Genomic DNA, 22,432 nt, shown 5'->3' with positions numbered 1-22,432 from the left:
TATAGAGACCCCTCCTACCTGTATATACACACATATAGAGACCCCTCCTACTTGTATATACACATATATAGAGACCCCTCCTACCTGTATATACACAGCACATATAGAGACCCCTCCTATCTGTATATACACAGGACATATAGAGACCCCTCCGACCTGTATATACACAGGACATATAAAGACCCCTCCTACCTGTATATACACATATATAGAGACCCCTCCTACCTGTATATACACACATATAGAGACCCCTCCTACCTGTATATACACACATATAGAGACCCCTCCTACCTGTATATACACACATAGAGACCCCTCCTACCTGTATATACACACACATATAGAGACCCCTCCTACCTGTATATACACAGCACATATAGAGACCCCTCCTACCTGTATATACACACATATAGAGACCCCTCCTACCTGTATATACACAGCACATATAGAGACCCCTCCTACCTGTATATACACACATATAGAGACCCCTCCTACCTGTATATACACACATATAGAGACCCCTCCTACCTGTATATACACACATATAGAGACCCCTCCTACCTGTATATACACACATATAGAGACCACTCCTACCTGTATATACACAGGACATATAGAGACCCCTCCTACCTGCATATACACACATATAGAGACCCCTCCGACCTGTATATACACACATATAAAGACCCCTCCTACCTGTATATACACATATATAGAGACCCCTCCTACCTGTATATACACAGCACATATAGAGACCTCTCCTACCTGTATATACACAGGACATATAGAGACCCCTCCTACCTGTATATACACACATATAGAGACCCCTCCGACCTGTATATACACACATATAGAGACCCCTCCGACCTGTATATACACACATATAGAGACCCCTCCTACCTGTATATACACACATATAGAGACCCCTCCTACCTGTATATACACAGCACATATAGAGACCCCTCCTATCTGTATATACACAGGACATATAGAGACCCCTCCGACCTGTATATACACACATATAAAGACCCCTCCTACCTGTATATACACATATATAGAGACCACTCCTACCTGTATATACACACATATAGAGACCTCTCCTACCTGTATATACACAGGACATATAGAGACCCCTCCTACCTGTATATACACACATATAGAGACCCCTCCGACCTGTATATACACACATATAGAGACCCCTCCTACCTGTATATATACACAGCACATATAGAGACCCCTCCTACCTGTATATACACACATATAGAGACCCCTCCTACCTGTATATACACACATATAGAGACCCCTCCTACCTGTATATACACAGCACATATAGAGACCCCTCCTACCTGTATATACACAGCACATATAGAGACCCCTCCTACCTGTATATACACACATATAGAGACCCCTCCTACCTGTATATACACAGGACATATAGAGACCCCTCCTACCTGTATATACACAGCACATATAGAGACCCCTCCTACCTGTATATACACACATATAGAGACCCCTCCTACCTGTATATACACACATATAGAGACCCCTCCTACCTGTATATACACATATAGAGACCCCTCCTACCTGTATATACACACATATAGAGACCCCTCCTACCTGTATATACACAGGACATATAGACCCCTCCTACCTGTATATACATACATATAGAGACCCCTCCTACCTGTATATACACACATATAGAGACCCCTCCTACCTGTATATACACATAGAGACCCTCCTACCTGTATATACACACATATAGAGACCCCTCCTACCTGTATATACACATATAGAGACCCCTCCTACCTGTATATACACAGGACATATAGAGACACCTCCTACCTGTATATACACACATATAGAGACCCCTCCTACCTGTATATACACAGGACATATAGAGACCCCTCCTACCTGTATATACACACATATAGAGACCCCTCCTACCTGTATATACACACATATAGAGACCCCTCCTACCTGTATATACACAGGACATATAGAGACCCCTCCTACCTGTATATACACACATATAGAGACCCCTCCTACCTGTATATACACACATATAGAGACCCCTCCTACCTGTATATACACACATATAGAGACCCCTCCTACCTGTATATACACATATATAGAGACCCCTCCTACCTGTATATACACAGCACATATAGAGACCCCTCCTACCTGTATATACACACATATAGAGACCCCTCCTACCTGTATATACACAGCACATATAGAGACCCCTCCTACCTGTATATACACACATATAGAGACCCCTCCTACCTGTATATACACAGGACATATAGAGACCCCTCCTACCTGTATATACACACATATAGAGACCCCTCCTACCTGTATATACACAGCACATATAGAGACCCCTCCTACCTGTATATACACAGCACATATAGAGACCCCTCCTACCTGTATATACACAGGACATATAGAGACCCCTCCTACCTGTATATACACACATATAGAGACCCCTCCTACCTGTATATACACACATATAGAGACCCCTCCTACCTGTATATACACACATATAGAGACCCCCTCCTACCTGTATATAAAAGGACATATAGAGACCCCTCCTACCTGTATATACACACATATAGAGACCCCTCCTACCTGTATATACACACATATAGAGACCCCTCCTACCTGTATATACACACATATAGAGACCCCTCCTACCTGTATATACACAGGACATATAGAGACCCCTCCTACCTGTATATACACACATATAGAGACCCCTCCTACCTGTATATACACAGGACATATAGAGACCCCTCCTACCTGTATATACACACATATAGAGACCCCTCCTACCTGTATATACACACATATAGAGACCCCTCCTACCTGTATATACACACATATAGAGACCCCTCCTACTTGTATATACACATATATAGAGACCCCTCCTACCTGTATATACACAGGACATATAGAGACCCCTCCTACCTGTATATACACACATACAGAGACCCCTCCTACCTGTATATACACAGGACATATAGAGACCCCTCCTACCTGTATATACACACATATAGAGTCCCCTCCTACCTGTATATACACACATATAGAGACCCCTCCTACCTGTATATACACACATATAGAGACCCCTCCTACCTGTATATACACAGGACATATAGAGACCCCTCCTACCTGTATATACACACATATAGAGACCCCTCCTACCTGTATATACACACATATAGAGAGCCCTCCTACCTGTATATACACACACATATAGAGACCCCTCCTACCTGTATATACACACATACAGAGACCCCTCCTACCTGTATATACACAGGACATATAGAGACCCCTCCTACCTGTATATACACACATATAGAGACCCCTCCTACCTGTATATACACACATATAGAGACCCCTCCTACCTGTATATACACACATATAGAGACCCTCCTACCTGTATATACACAGGACATATAGAGACCCCTCCTACCTGTATATACACACATATAGAGACCCCTCCTACCTGTATATACACACATATAGAGACCCCTCCTACCTGTATATACACACATATAGAGACCCCTCCTACCTGTATATACACACATATAGAGACCCCTCCTACCTGTATATACACAGCACATATAGAGACCCCTCCTACCTGTATATACACACATATAGAGACCCTCCTACCTGTATATACACAGGACATATAGAGACCCCTCCTACCTGTATATACACACAGCACATATAGAGACCCCTCCTACCTGTATATACACATATAGAGACCCCTCCTACCTGTATATACACACATATAGAGACCCCTCCTACCTGTATATACACACATATAGAGACCCCTCCTACCTGTATATACACAGCACATATAGAGACCCCTCCTACCTGTATATACACACATATAGAGACCCCTCCTACCTGTATATACACACATACAGAGACCCCTCCTACCTGTATACACACACATATAGAGACCCCTCCTACCTGTATATACACACATATAGAGACCCCTCCTACCTGTATATACACACATATAGAGACCCCTCCTACTTGTATATACACATATATAGAGACCCCTCCTACCTGTATATACACAGGACATATAGAGACCCCTCCTACCTGTATATACACACATAAAGAGACCCCTCCTACCTGTATATACACAGGACATATAGAGACCCCTCCTACCTGTATATACACACATATAGAGACCCTCCTACCTGTATATACACAGGACATATAGAGACCCCCTCCTACCTGTATATACACAGGACATATAGAGACCCCTCCTACCTGTATATACACACATATAGAGACCCCTCCTACCTGTATATACACACATATAGAGACCCTCCTACCTGTATATACACACATATAGAGACCCCTCCTACCTGTATATACACAGCACATATAGAGACCCCTCCTACCTGTATATACACAGGACATATAGAGACCCCTCCTACCTGTATATACACAGGACATATAGAGACCCCTCCTACCTGTATATACACACATATAGAGACCCCTCATACGTGTATATACACAGGACATATAGAGACCCCTCCTACCTGTATATACACACATATAGAGACCCCTCCTACCTGTATATACACACACATAGAGACCCCTCCTACCTGTATATACACACATATAGAGACCCCTCCTACCTGTATATACACACATATAGAGACCCCTCCTACCTGTATATACACAGGACATATAGAGACCCCTCCTACCTGTATATACACACAGGACATATAGAGACCCCTCCTACCTGTATATACACAGGACATATAGAGACCCCTCCTACCTGTATATACACAGGACATATAGAGACCCCTCCTACCTGTATATACACAGGACATATAGAGACCCCTCCTACCTGTATATACACAGGACATATAGAGACCCCTCCTACCTGTATATACACAGGACATATAGAGACCCCTCCTACCTGTATATACACACATATAGAGACCCCTTCTACCTGTATATACACAGGACATATAGAGACCCCTCCTACCTGTATATACACAGGACATATAGAGACCCCTCCTACCTGTATATACACACATATAGAGACCCCTCCTACCTGTATATACACAGGACATATAGAGACCCCTCCTACCTGTATATACACAGGACATATAGAGACCCCTCCTACCTGTATATACACAGGACATATAGAGACCCCTCCTACCTGTATATACACAGGACATATAGAGACCCCTCCTACCTGTATATACACACATATAGAGACCCCTTCTACCTGTATATACACAGGACATATAGAGACCCCTCCTACCTGTATATACACACATATAGAGACCCCTCCTACCTGTATATACACAGGACATATAGAGACCCCTCCTACCTGTATATACACAGGACATATAGAGACCCCTCCTACCTGTATATACACACATATAGAGACCCCTCATACGTGTATATACACAGGACATATAGAGACCCCTCCTACCTGTATATACACACATATAGAGACCCCTCCTACCTGTATATACACACAATAGAGACCCCTCCTACCTGTATATACACACATATAGAGACCCCTCCTACCTGTATATACACACATATAGAGACCCCTCCTACCTGTATATACACAGGACATATAGAGACCCCTCCGACCTGTATATACACACATATAGAGACCCCTCCTACCTGTATATACACAGGACATATAGAGACCCCTCCTACCTGTATATACACAGGACATATAGAGACCCCTCCGACCTGTATATACACACAGATAGAGACCCTCTCCTACCTGTATACACATATAGAGACCCCTCCTACCTGTATATACACACATATAGAGACCCCTCCCACCTGTATATACACACATATAGAGACCCCTCCTACCTGTATATACACAGGACATATAGAGACCCCTCCGACCTGTATATACACACATATAGAGACCCCTCCTACCTGTATATACACAGGACATATAGAGACCCCTCCTACCTGTATATACACACGACATATAGAGACCCCTCCTACCTGTATATACACAGGACATATAGAGACCCCCTCCGACCTGTATATACACAAATATAGAGACCCCTCCGACCTGTATATACACACATATAGAGACCCCCTCCTACCTGTATATACACAGGACATATAGAGACCCTCCGACCTGTATATACACACATATAGAGACCCCTCCTACCTGTATATACACAGGACATATAGAGACCCCTCCTACCTGTATATACACAGGACATATAGAGACCCCTCCTACCTGTATATACACAGGACATATAGAGACCCCTCCGACCTGTATATACACACATATAGAGACCCCTCCTACCTGTATATATACACAGCACATATAGAGACCCCTCCTACCTGTATATACACACATATAGAGACCCCTCCTACCTGTATATACACACAGGACATATAGAGACCCCTCCTACCTGTATATACACATATATAGAGACCCCTCCTACCTGTATATACACACATATAGAGACCCCTCCTACCTGTATATACACACATATAGAGACCCCTCCTACCTGTATATACACAGCACATATAGAGACCCCTCCTACCTGTATATACACAGGACATATAGAGACCCCTCCTACCTGTATATACACACATATAGAGACCTCTCCTACCTGTATATACACAGGACATATAGAGACCCCTCCTACCTGTATATACACAGGACATATAGAGACCCCTCCTACCTGTATATACACACATATAGAGACCCCTCCTACCTGTATATACACACATATAGAGACCCCTCCTACCTGTATATACAAAGCACATATAGAGACCCCTCCTACCTGTATATACACATATAGAGACCCCTCCTACCTGTATATACACACATATAGAGACCCCTCCTACCTGTATATACACAGCACATATAGAGACCCCTCCTACCTGTATATACACAGCACATATAGAGACCCCTCCTACCTGTATATACACAGGACATATAGAGACCCCTCCTACCTGTATATACACACACATATAGAGACCCCTCCTACCTGTATATACACATATAGAGACCCCTCCACCTGTATATACACACATATAGAGACCCCTCCTACCTGTATATACACACATATAGAGACCCCTCCTACCTGTATATACACAGGACATATAGAGACCCCTCCTACCTGTATATACACACATATAGAGACCCCTCCTACCTGTATATACACAGGACATATAGAGACCCCTCCTATCTGTATATACACATATATAGAGACCCCTCCTACCTGTATATACACAGCACATATAGAGACCCCTCCTACCTGTATATACACACATATAGAGACCCCTCCTACCTGTATATACACACATATAGAGACCCCTCCTACCTGTATATACACAGCACATATAGAGACCCCTCCTACCTGTATATACACACAAATAGAGACCCCTCCTACCTGTATATACACAGCACATATAGAGACCCCTCCTACCTGTATATACACAGGACATATAGAGACCCCTCCTACCTGTATATACACAGCACATATAGACCCCTCCTACCTGTATATACACACATATAGAGACCCCTCCTACCTGTATATACACAGCACATATAGAGACCCCTCCTACCTGTATATACACACATATAGAGACCCCTCCTACCTGTATATACACACACATATAGAGACCCCTCCTACCTGTATATACACACATATAGAGACCCCTCCTACCTGTATATACACAGCACATATAGAGACCCCTCCTACCTGTATATACACAGGACATATAGAGACCCCTCCTACCTGTATATACACAGCACATATAGAGACCCCTCCTACCTGTATATACACAGGACATATAGAGACCCCTCCTACCTGTATATACACATATATAGAGACCCCTCCTACCTGTATATACACACATATAGAGACCCCTCCTACCTGTATATACACAGCACATATAGAGACCCCTCCTACCTGTATATACACAGGACATATAGAGACCCCTCCTACCTGTATATACACAGCACATATAGAGACCCCTCCTACCTGTATATACACAGGACATATAGAGACCCCTCCTACCTGTATATACACATATATAGAGACCCCTCCTACCTGTATACACACAGGACATATAGAGACCCCTCCTACCTGTATATACACACATATAGAGACCCCTCCTACCTGTATATACACAGGACATATAGAGACCCCTCCTACCTGTATATACACACATATAGAGACCCCTCCTACCTGTATATACACAGCACATATATAGAGACCCCTCCTACCTGTATATACACACATATAGAGACCCCTCCTACCTGTATATACACAGGACATATAGAGACCCCTCCTACCTGTATATACACACATATAGAGACCCCTCCTACCTGTATATACACAGGACATAATGAGACCCCTCCTACCTGTATATACACACATATAGAGACCTCTCCTACCTGTATATACACACATATAGAGACCCCTCCTACCTGTATATACACACATAATGAGACCCCTCCTACCTGTATATACACACATATAGAGACCCCTCCTACCTGTATATACACACATATAGAGACCCCTCCTACCTGTATATACACAGGACATATAGAGACCCCTCCTACCTGTATATACACATATAGAGACCCCTCCTACCTGTATATACACACATATAGAGACACCTCCTACCTGTATATACACACATATAGAGACCCCTCCTACCTGTATATACACAGGACATATAGAGACCCCTCCTAACCTGTATATACACACATATAGAGACCCCCTCCTACCTGTATATACACATATATAGCGACCCCTCCTACCTGTATATACACAGCACATATAGAGACCCCCTCCTACCTGTATATACACACATATAGAGACCCCTCCTACCTGTATATACACAGCACATATAGAGACCCCTCCTACCTGTATATACACACATATAGAGACCCCTCCTACCTGTATATACACAGCACATATAGAGACCCCTCCTACCTGTATATACACAGGACATATAGAGACCCCTCCTACCTGTATATACACACATATAGAGACCCCTCCTACCTGTATATACACAGCACATATAGAGACCCCTCCTACCTGTATATACACACATATAGAGACCCCTCCTACCTGTATATACAAAGGACATATAGAGACCCCTCCTACCTGTATATACACACATATAGAGACCCCTCCTACCTGTATATACACACATATAGAGACCCCTCCTACCTGTATATACACACATATAGAGACCCCTCCTACCTGTATATACACACATATAGAGACCCCTCCTACTTGTATATACACATATATAGAGACCCCTCCTACCTGTATATACACAGGACATATAGAGACCCCTCCTACCTGTATATACACACATACAGAGACCCCTCCTACCTGTATATACACAGGACATATAGAGACCCCTCCTACCTGTATATACACACATATAGAGTCCCCTCCTACCTGTATATACACACATATAGAGACCCCTCCTACCTGTATATACACACATATAGAGACCCCCTCCTACCTGTATATACACAGGACATATAGAGACCCCTCCTACCTGTATATACACACATATAGAGACCCCTCCTACCTGTATATACACACATATAGAGAGCCCTCCTACCTGTATATACACACACATATAGAGACCCCCTCCTACCTGTATATACACACATACAGAGACCCCTCCTACCTGTATATACACAGGACATATAGAGACCCCTCCTACCTGTATATACACACATATAGAGACCCCTCCTACCTGTATATACACACATATAGAGACCCCTCCTACCTGTATATACACACATATAGAGACCCCTCCTACCTGTATATACCAGGACATATAGAGACCCCCTCCTACCTGTATATACACACATATAGAGACCCCTCCTACCTGTATATACACACATATAGAGAGCCCTCCTACCTGTATATACACAGCACATATAGAGACCCCTCCTACCTGTATATACACACATATAGAGACCCCTCCTACCTGTATATACACAGGACATATAGAGACCCCTCCTACCTGTATATACACACAGCACATATAGAGACCCCTCCTACCTGTATATACACATATATAGAGACCCCTCCTACCTGTATATACACATATAGAGACCCCTCCTACCTGTATATACACACATATAGAGACCCCTCCTACCTGTATATACACACATATAGAGACCCCTCCTACCTGTATATACACAGCACATATAGAGACCCCTCCTACCTGTATATACACACATATAGAGACCCCTCCTACCTGTATATACACACATACAGAGACCCCTCCTACCTGTATACACACACATATAGAGACCCCTCCTACCTGTATATACACACATATAGAGACCCCTCCTACCTGTATATACACACATATAGAGACCCCTCCTACTTGTATATACACATATATAGAGACCCCTCCTACCTGTATATACACAGGACATATAGAGACCCCTCCTACCTGTATATACACACATACAGAGACCCCTCCTACCTGTATATACACAGGACATATAGAGACCCCTCCTACCTGTATATACACACATATAGAGACCCCTCCTACCTGTATATACACAGGACATATAGAGACCCCTCCTACCTGTATATACACAGGACATATAGAGACCCCTCCTACCTGTATATACACACATATAGAGACCCCTCCTACCTGTATATACACACATATAGAGACCCCTCCTACCTGTATATACACACATATAGAGACCCCTCCTACCTGTATATACACAGCACATATAGAGACCCCTCCTACCTGTATATACACAGGACATATAGAGACCCCTCCTACCTGTATATACACAGGACATATAGAGACCCCTCCTACCTGTATATACACACATATAGAGACCCCTCATACGTGTATATACACAGGACATATAGAGACCCCTCCTACCTGTATATACACACATATAGAGACCCCTCCTACCTGTATATACACACACATAGAGACCCCTCCTACCTGTATATACACACACATAGAGACCCCTCCTACCTGTATATACACACATATAGAGACCACTCCTACCTGTATATACACAGGACATATAGAGACCCCTCCTACCTGTATATACACACAGGACATATAGAGACCCCTCCTACCTGTATATACACACATATAGAGACCCCTCCTACCTGTATATACACAGGACATATAGAGACCCCTCCTACCTGTATATACACAGGACATATAGAGACCCCTCCTACCTGTACATACACAGGACATATAGAGACCCCTCCTACCTGTATATACACAGGACATATAGAGACCCCTCCTACCTGTATATACACACATATAGAGACCCCTTCTACCTGTATATACACAGGACATATAGAGACCCCTCCTACCTGTATATACACAGGACATATAGAGACCCCTCCTACCTGTATATACACACATATAGAGACCCTCCTACCTGTATATACACAGGACATATAGAGACCCCTCCTACCTGTATATACACAGGACATATAGAGACCCCTCCTACCTGTATATACACAGGACATATAGAGACCCCTCCTACCTGTATATACACAGGACATATAGAGACCCCTCCTACCTGTATATACACAGGACATATAGAGACCCCTCCTACCTGTATATACACACATATAGAGACCCCTCCTACCTGTATATACACACATATAGAGACCCTCCTACCTGTATATACAACAGGACATATAGAGACCCCTCCTACCTGTATATACACAGGACATATAGAGACCCCTCCTACCTGTATATACACACATATAGAGACCCCTCATACGTGTATATACACAGGACATATAGAGACCCCTCCTACCTGTATATACACACATATAGAGACCCCTCCTACCTGTATATACACACACATAGAGACCCCTCCTACCTGTATATACACACATATAGAGACCCCTCCTACCTGTATATACACACATATAGAGACCCCTCCTACCTGTATATACACAGGACATATAGAGACCCCTCCGACCTGTATATACACACATATAGAGACCCCTCCTACCTGTATATACACAGGACATATAGAGACCCCTCCTACCTGTATATACACAGGACATATAGAGACCCCTCCGACCTGTATATACACACATATAGAGACCTCTCCTACCTGTATATACACATATAGAGACCCCTCCTACCTGTATATACACACATATAGAGACCCCTCCCACCTGTATATACACACATATAGAGACCCCTCCTACCTGTATATACACAGGACATATAGAGACCCCTCCGACCTGTATATACACACATATAGAGACCCCTCCTACCTGTATATACACAGGACATATAGAGACCCCTCCTACCTGTATATACACAGGACATATAGAGACCCCTCCTACCTGTATATACACAGGACATATAGAGACCCCTCCTACCTGTATATACACAGGACATATAGAGACCCCTCCGACCTGTATATACACACATATAGAGACCCCTCCTACCTGTATATACACACATATAGAGACCCCTCCTACCTGTATATACACACATATAGAGACCCCTCCTACCTGTATATACACAGGACATATAGAGACCCCTCCGACCTGTATATACACACATATAGAGACCCCTCCTACCTGTATATACACACATATAGAGACCCCTCCTACCTGTATATACACAGGACATATAGAGACCCCTCCGACCTGTATATACACACATATAGAGACCCCTCCTACCTGTATATACACAGGACATATAGAGACCCCTCCTACCTGTATATACACAGGACATATAGAGACCCCTCCTACCTGTATATACACAGGACATATAGAGACCCCTCCGACCTGTATATACACACATATAGAGACCCCTCCTACCTGTATATACACAGCACATATAGAGACCCCTCCTACCTGTATATACACACATATAGAGACCCCTCCTACCTGTATATACACACAGGACATATAGAGACCCCTCCTACCTGTATATACACATATATAGAGACCCCTCCTACCTGTATATACACACATATAGAGACCCCTCCTACCTGTATACACACATATAGAGACCCCTCCTACCTGTATATACACAGCACATATAGAGACCCCTCCTACCTGTATATACACAGGACATATAGAGACCCCTCCTACCTGTATATACACACATATAGAGACCTCTCCTACCTGTATATACACAGGACATATAGAGACCCCTCCTACCTGTATATACACAGGACATATAGAGACCCCTCCTACCTGTATATACACACATATAGAGACCCCTCCTACCTGTATATACACACATATAGAGACCCCTCCTACCTGTATATACACAGCACATATAGAGACCCCTCCTACCTGTATATACACATATAGAGACCCCTCCTACCTGTATATACACACATATAGAGACCCCTCCTACCTGTATATACACAGCACATATAGAGACCCCTCCTACCTGTATATACACAGCACATATAGAGACCCCTCCTACCTGTATATACACAGGACATATAGAGACCCCTCCTATCTGTATATACACATATATAGAGACCCCTCCTACCTGTATATACACAGCACATATAGAGACCCCTCCTACCTGTATATACACACATATAGAGACCCCTCCTACCTGTATATACACACATATAGAGACCCCTCCTACCTGTATATACACAGCACATATAGAGACCCCTCCTACCTGTATATACACACAAATAGAGACCCCTCCTACCTGTATATACACAGCACATATAGAGACCCCTCCTACCTGTATATACACAGGACATATAGAGACCCCTCCTACCTGTATATACACAGCACATATAGACCCCTCCTACCTGTATATACACACATATAGAGACCCCTCCTACCTGTATATACACAGCACATATAGAGACCCCTCCTACCTGTATATACACACATATAGAGACCCCTCCTACCTGTATATACACACACATATAGAGACCCCTCCTACCTGTATATACACACATATAGAGACCCCTCCTACCTGTATATACACAGCACATATAGAGACCCCTCCTACCTGTATATACACAGGACATATAGAGACCCCTCCTACCTGTATATACACAGCACATATAGAGACCCCTCCTACCTGTATATACACAGGACATATAGAGACCCCTCCTACCTGTATATACACATATATAGAGACCCCTCCTACCTGTATATACACACATATAGAGACCCCTCCTACCTGTATATACACAGCACATATAGAGACCCCTCCTACCTGTATATACACAGGACATATAGAGACCCCTCCTACCTGTATATACACAGCACATATAGAGACCCCTCCTACCTGTATATACACAGGACATATAGAGACCCCTCCTACCTGTATATACACACATATAGAGACCCCTCCTACCTGTATATACACAGGACATATAGAGACCCCTCCTACCTGTATATACACAGCACATATAGAGACCCCTCCTACCTGTATATACACAGGACATATAGAGACCCCTCCTACCTGTATATACACATATATAGAGACCCCTCCTACCTGTATACACACAGGACATATAGAGACCCCTCCTACCTGTATATACACACATATAGAGACCCCTCCTACCTGTATATACACACATATAGAGACCCCTCCTACCTGTATATACACAGGACATATAGAGACCCCTCCTACCTGTATATACACACATATAGAGACCCCTCCTACCTGTATATACACAGCACATATATAGAGACCCCTCCTACCTGTATATACACACATATAGAGACCCCTCCTACCTGTATATACACACATAATGAGACCCCTCCTACCTGTATATACACACATATAGAGACCCCTCCTACCTGTATATACACACATATAGAGACCCCTCCTACCTGTATATACACAGGACATATAGAGACCCCTCCTACCTGTATATACACATATAGAGACCCCTCCTACCTGTATATACACAGGACATATAGAGACCCCTCCTACCTGTATATACACAGCACATATAGAGACCCCTCCTACCTGTATATACACAGGACATATAGAGACCCCTCCTACCTGTATATACACACATATAGAGACCCCTCCTACCTGTATATACACACATATAGAGACCCCTCCTACCTGTATATACACACATAGAGACCCCTCCTACCTGTATATACACACATATAGAGACCCCTCCTACCTGTATATACACAGGACATATAGAGACCCCTCCTACCTGTATATACACACATAATGAGACCCCTCCTACCTGTATATACACACATATAGAGACCTCTCCTACCTGTATATACACACATATAGAGACCCCTCCTACCTGTATATACACATATAGAGACCCCTCCTACCTGTATATACACAGGACATATAGAGACCCCTCCTACCTGTATATACACAGCACATATAGAGACCCCTCCTACCTGTATATACACAGGACATATAGAGACCCCTCCTACCTGTATATACACACATATAGAGACCCCTCCTACCTGTATATACACACATATAGAGACCCCTCCTACCTGTATATACACAGGACATATAGAGACCCCTCCTACCTGTATATACACACATATAGAGACCCCTCCTACCTGTATATACACACATATAGAGACCCCTCCTACCTGTATATACACACATAATGAGACCCCTCCTACCTGTATATACACACATATAGAGACCTCTCCTACCTGTATATACACACATATAGAGACCCCTCCTACCTGTATATACACATATAGAGACCCCTCCTACCTGTATATACACAGGACATATAGAGACCCCTCCTACCTGTATATACACAGCACATATAGAGACCCCTCCTACCTGTATATACACAGGACATATAGAGACCCCTCCTACCTGTATATACACACATATAGAGACCCCTCCTACCTGTATATACACACACATATAGAGACCCCTCCTACCTGTATATACACACATATAGAGACCCCTCCTACCTGTATATACACATATAGAGACCCCTCCTACCTGTATATACACACATATAGAGACCCCTCCTACCTGTATATACACACATATAGAGACCCCTCCTACCTGTATATACACAGGACATATAGAGACCCCTCCTACCTGTATATACACAGCACATATAGAGACCCCTCCTACCTGTATATACACACACATAGAGACCCCTCCTACCTGTATATACACACATATAGAGACCCCTCCTACCTGTATATACACACATATAGAGACCCCTCCTACCTGTATATACACAGCACATAGAGACCTCTTCTACCTGTATATACACACATATAGAGACCCCTCCTACCTGTATATACACAGCACATATAGAGACCCCTCCTACCTGTATATACACAGGACATATAGAGACCCCTCCTACCTGTATATACACAGGACATATAGAGACCCCTCCTACCTGTATATACACAGGACATATAGAGACCCCTCCTACCTGTATATACACAGCACATATAGAGACCCCTCCTACCTGTATATACACACACATATAGAGACCCCTCCTACCTGTATATACACACATATAGAGACCCCTCCTACCTGTATATACACATATAGAGACCCCTCCTACCTGTATATACACAGGACATATAGAGACCCCTCCTACCTGTATATACACATATATAGAGACCCCTCCTACCTGTATATACACACATATAGAGACCCCTCCTACCTGTATATACACACATATAGAGACCCCTCCTACCTGTATATACACAGCACATATAGAGACCCCTCCTACCTGTATATACACAGCACATATAGAGACCCCTCCTACCTGTATATACACATATAGAGACCCCTCCTACCTGTATATACACAGCACATATAGAGACCTCTCCTACCTGTATATACACATATAGAGACCCCTCCTACCTGTATATACACACATATAGAGACCCCTCCTACCTGTATATACACAGCACATATAGAGACCCCTCCTACCTGTATATACACATATAGAGACCCCTCCTACCTGTATATACACACATATAGAGACCCCTCCTACCTGTATATACACAGCACATATAGAGACCCCTCCTACCTGTATATACACACATATAGAGACCCCTCCTACCTGTATATACACAGGATATATAGAGACCCCTCCTACCTGTATATACACATATAGAGACCCCTCCTACCTGTATATACACATATAGAGACCCCTCCTACCTGTATATACACAGCACATATAGAGACCTCTCCTACCTGTATATACACATATAGAGACCCCTCCTACCTGTATATACACACATATAGAGACCCCTCCTACCTGTATATACACAGCACATATAGAGACCCCTCCTACCTGTATATACACATATAGAGACCCCTCCTACCTGTATATACACACATATAGAGACCCCTCCTACCTGTATATACACAGCACATATAGAGACCCCTCCTACCTGTATATACACACATATAGAGACCCCTCCTACCTGTATATACACAGGATATATAGAGACCCCTCCTACCTGTATATACACATATAGAGACCCCTCCTACCTGTATATACACAGGACATATAGAGACCCCTCCTACCTGTATATACACAGGACATATAGAGACACCTCCTACCTGTATATACACAGCACATATAGAGACCCCTCCTACCTGTATATACACAGGACATATAGAGACCCCTCCTACCTGTATATACACAGCACATATAGAGACCCCTCCTACCTGTATATACACACATATAGAGACCCCTCCTACCTGTATATACACACATATAGAGACCCCTCCTACCTGTATATACACAGGACATATAGAGACCCCTCCTACCTGTATATACACACATATAGAGACCCCTCCTACCTGTATATACACACATATAGAGACCCCTCCTACCTGTATATACACAGGACATATAGAGACCCCTCCTACCTGTATATACACACATATAGAGACCCCTCCTACCTGTATATACACACACATATAGACCCCTCCTACCTGTATATACACACATATAGAGACCCCTCCTACCTGTATATACACACATATAGAGACCCCTCCTACCTGTATATACACAGCACATATAGAGACCCCTCTTACCTGTATATACACAGCACATATAGAGACCCCTCCTACCTGTATATACACACATATAGAGACCCCTCCTACCTGTATATACACAGGACATATAGAGACCCCTCCTACCTGTATATACACAGGACATATAGAGACCCCTCCTACCTGTATATACACACATATAGAGACCCCTCCTACCTGTATATACACACATATAGAGACCCCTCCTACCTGTATATACACACACATATAGACCCCTCCTACCTGTATATACACACATATAGAGACCCCTCCTACCTGTATATACACACATATAGAGACCCCTCCTACCTGTATATACACAGCACATATAGAGACCCCTCCTACCTGTATATACACAGGACATATAGAGACCCCTCCTACCTGTATATACACAGGACATATAGAGACCCCTCTTACCTGTATATACACAGCACATATAGAGACCCCTCCTACCTGTATATACACACATATAGAGACCCCTCCTACCTGTATATACACAGGACATATAGAGACCCCTCCTACCTGTATATACACAGGACATATAGAGACCCCTCCTACCTGTATATACACAGGACATATAGAGACCCCTCTTACCTGTATATACACAGCACATATAGAGACCCCTCCTACCTGTATATACACACATATAGAGACCCCTCCTACCTGTATATACACAGCACATATAGAGACCCCTCCTACCTGTATATACACACATATAGAGACCCCTCCTACCTGTATATACACAGGACATATAGAGACCCCTCCTACCTGTATATACACACATATAGAGACCTCTCCTACCTGTATATACACATATAGAGACCCCTCCTACCTGTATATACACAGCACATATAGAGACCCCTCCTACCTGTATATACACAGCACATATAGAGACCCCTCCTACCTGTATATACACAGCACATATAGAGACCCCTCCTACCTGTATATACACACATATAGAGACCCCTCCTACCTGTATATACACACATATAGAGACCCCTCCTACCTGTATATACACACATATAGAGACCCCTCCTACCTGTATATACACACATATAGAGACCCCTCCTACCTGTATATACACAGCACATATAGAGACCCCTCCTACCTGTATATACACATATAGAGACCCCTCCTACCTGTATATACACACATATATAGAGACCCCTCCTACCTGTATATACACACACATATAGAGACCCCTCCTACCTGTATATACACACACATATAGAGACCCCTCCTACCTGTATATACACAGGACATATAGAGACCCCTCCTACCTGTATATACACACATATATAGAGACCCCTCCTACCTGTATATACACAGCACATATAGAGACCCCTCCTACCTGTATATACACACACATAGAGACCCCTCCTACCTGTATATACACACATATAGAGACCCCTCCTACCTGTATATACACACATATAGAGACCCCTCCTACCTGTATATACACAGGACATAGAGACCCCTCCTACCTGTATATACACACATATAGAGACCCCTCCTACCTGTATATACACAGCACATATAGAGACCCCTCCTACCTGTATATAGTGAGGATGATATCTGTATAACGTGCAGTAAGGATGAGCAGTGGGCGGAGCCTGAGTACCAGGAACCCTGGGAGCTCCCGCCCGCTGCATTGTGGGATGTGTAGTCTTTATACGAGAGACAGAATAAAAGGAAGAGAGAAAGAAACTACATTACCCAGAAATCCCCACTGCGTCCAGCAGCCCTGAGATATACCGGTATATACTCTATATACACCCACCCTCATATATACCGGTATATACACACACCAACCCTGATATATACTGGTATATACTCTATATACACACACCCACCCTGATATATACCGGTATATACTCTATATACACACACCCACCCTGATATATACCGGTATATACTCTATATACACACACCCACCCTCATATATACTGGTATATACACACCAACCCTCATATATACCGGTATATACTCTATATACACCCACCCTCATATATACTGGTATATACACACACCAACCCTGATATATACTGGTATATATTCTATATACACCCACCCTCATATATACTGGTATATACTCTATATACACACACCCACCCTCATATATACTGGTATATACACACACCAACCCTGATATATACCGTTATATACTCTATATACACACACCAACCCTGATATATACTGGTATATACTCTATATACACACACCCACCCTGATATATACCGGTATATACTCTATATACACACACCCACCCTCATATATACTGGTATATACACACACCAACCCTGATATATACTGGTATATACTCTATATACACACACCCACCCTGATATATACCGGTATATACTCTATATACACCCACCCTCATATATACTGGTATATACACACACCAACCCTGATATATACCAGTATATACTCTATATACACACACCCACCCTCATATATACCGGTATATACTCTATATACACACACCAACCCTGATATATACCGGTATATACTCTATATACACCCACCCTCATATATACTGGTATATACACACACCAACCCTGATATGTACCAGTATATACTCTATATACACACACCCACCCTCATATATACCGGTATATACTCTATATACACACACCAACCCTGATATATACCGGTATATACTCTATATACACCCACCCTCATATATACTGGTATATACACACACCAACCCTGATATACACTCAGCGGCCACTTTATTAGGTACACCATGCTAGTAACGGGTCGGACCCCCTTTTGCCTTCAGAACGGCCCCAATTCTTGGTGGCATAGATACAACAAGGTGCTGGAAGCTTCCTCAGAGATTTTGGTCCATATTGACATGATGACATCACACAGTTGCCGCAGATTTGTCGGCTGCACATCCATGATGCCAATCTCCCGTTCCACCACATCCCAAAGATGCTCTATTGGATTGAGATCTGGTGACTGTGGAGGCCATTGGAGTACAGTGACCTCATTGTCATGTTCAAGAAACCAGTCTGAGATGATTCTAGCTTTATGACATGGCGCATTATCCTGCTGAAAGTCGCCATCAGATGTTGGGTCCATTGTGGTCATAAAGGGATGGACATGGTCAGCAACAATACTCAGGTAGGCTGTGGCGTTACAACCATGCTCAATTGGTACCAAGGGGCCCAAAGAGTGCCAAGAAAATATTCCCCACACCATGACACCACCACCACCAGCCTGAACCGTTGATACAAGGCAGGATGGATCCATGCTTTCATGTTGTTGACGCCAAATTCTGACCCTACCATCCGAATGTCGCAGCAGAAATCGAGACTCATCAGACCAGGCAACGTTTTTCCAATCTTCTACTGTCCAATTTCGATGAGCTTGTGCATCTTGTGTGACATGTGTGTGTGTCCTGTGACCTATCAGAGTGTGACATGTGTCCTGTGACCTATCAGAGAGTGATATGTATGTGTCCTGTGACCTATCAGAGTGTGACATGTGTCCTGTGACCTATCAGAGTGTGATATGTGTCCTGTGACCTATCAGAGTGTGACATGTATGTGTCCTGTGGCCTATCAGAGTGTGACATGTATGTGTCCTGTGACCTATCAGAGAGTGATATGTGTCCTGTGACCTATCAGAGTGACATGTGTGTGTCCTGTGACCTATCAGAGTGATATGTATGTGTCCTGTGACCTATCAGAGTGTGACATGTGTCCTGTGACCTATCAGAGTGATATGTATGTGTCCTGTGACCTATCAGAGTGATATGTGTCCTGTGACCTATCAGAGAGTGACATGTATGTGTCCTGTGACCTATTAGAGTGTGATATGTGTCCTGTGACCTATCAGAGTGTGACATGTATGTGTCCTGTGACCTATCAGAGAGTGATATGTGTCCTGTGACCTATCAGAGTGACATGTGTGTGTCCTGTGACCTATCAGAGTGATATGTATGTGTCCTGTGACCTATCAGAGTGTGACATGTGTCCTGTGACCTATCAGAGTGATATGTATGTGTCCTGTGACCTATCAGAGTGATATGTGTCCTGTGACCTATCAGAGAGTGACATGTATGTGTCCTGTGACCTATCAGAGTGTGATATGTGTGATATGTGTCCTGTGACCTATCAGAGTGATATGTGTCCTGTGACCTATCAGAGTGTGACATGTGTCCTGTGACCTATCAGAGTGTGACATGTGTCCTGTGACCTATCAGAGTGATATGTGTCCTGTGACCTATCAGAGTGATATGTATGTGTCCTGTGACCTATCAGAGTGATATGTGTCCTGTGACCTATCAGAGAGTGACATGTATGTGTCCTGTGACCTATCAGAGTGTGATATGTGTCCTGTGACCTATCAGAGTGATATG

At 43.3% G+C, this 22,432-nt stretch overlaps 1 protein-coding gene across 4 annotated transcripts in view; it reads right to left on the bottom strand.

Annotated features, from left to right (window-relative positions):
* Nucleotides 1–19,676, bottom strand: part of LOC138794573 (uncharacterized) — a 117,427-nt gene extending 97,751 nt beyond the window's left edge. For all 4 annotated transcript variants that reach the window (XM_069973331.1, XM_069973332.1, XM_069973333.1 and 1 more), the window contains exon 1: nucleotides 19,614–19,676. The gene's annotated coding sequence lies outside the window, so the exon portion shown is untranslated. The remainder of the gene's footprint in view (nucleotides 1–19,613) is intronic.
* Between the last annotated feature and the right edge of the window lie 2,756 nt (nucleotides 19,677–22,432).

This window comes from Dendropsophus ebraccatus, chromosome 6 (genome assembly GCF_027789765.1).
Source record: "Dendropsophus ebraccatus isolate aDenEbr1 chromosome 6, aDenEbr1.pat, whole genome shotgun sequence".
NCBI classification, from domain to species: Eukaryota; Metazoa; Chordata; class Amphibia; order Anura; family Hylidae; genus Dendropsophus; species Dendropsophus ebraccatus.
Note: the sequence above shows the minus strand (reverse complement) of the source record. Positions and strands in the feature narration are given on the sequence as shown.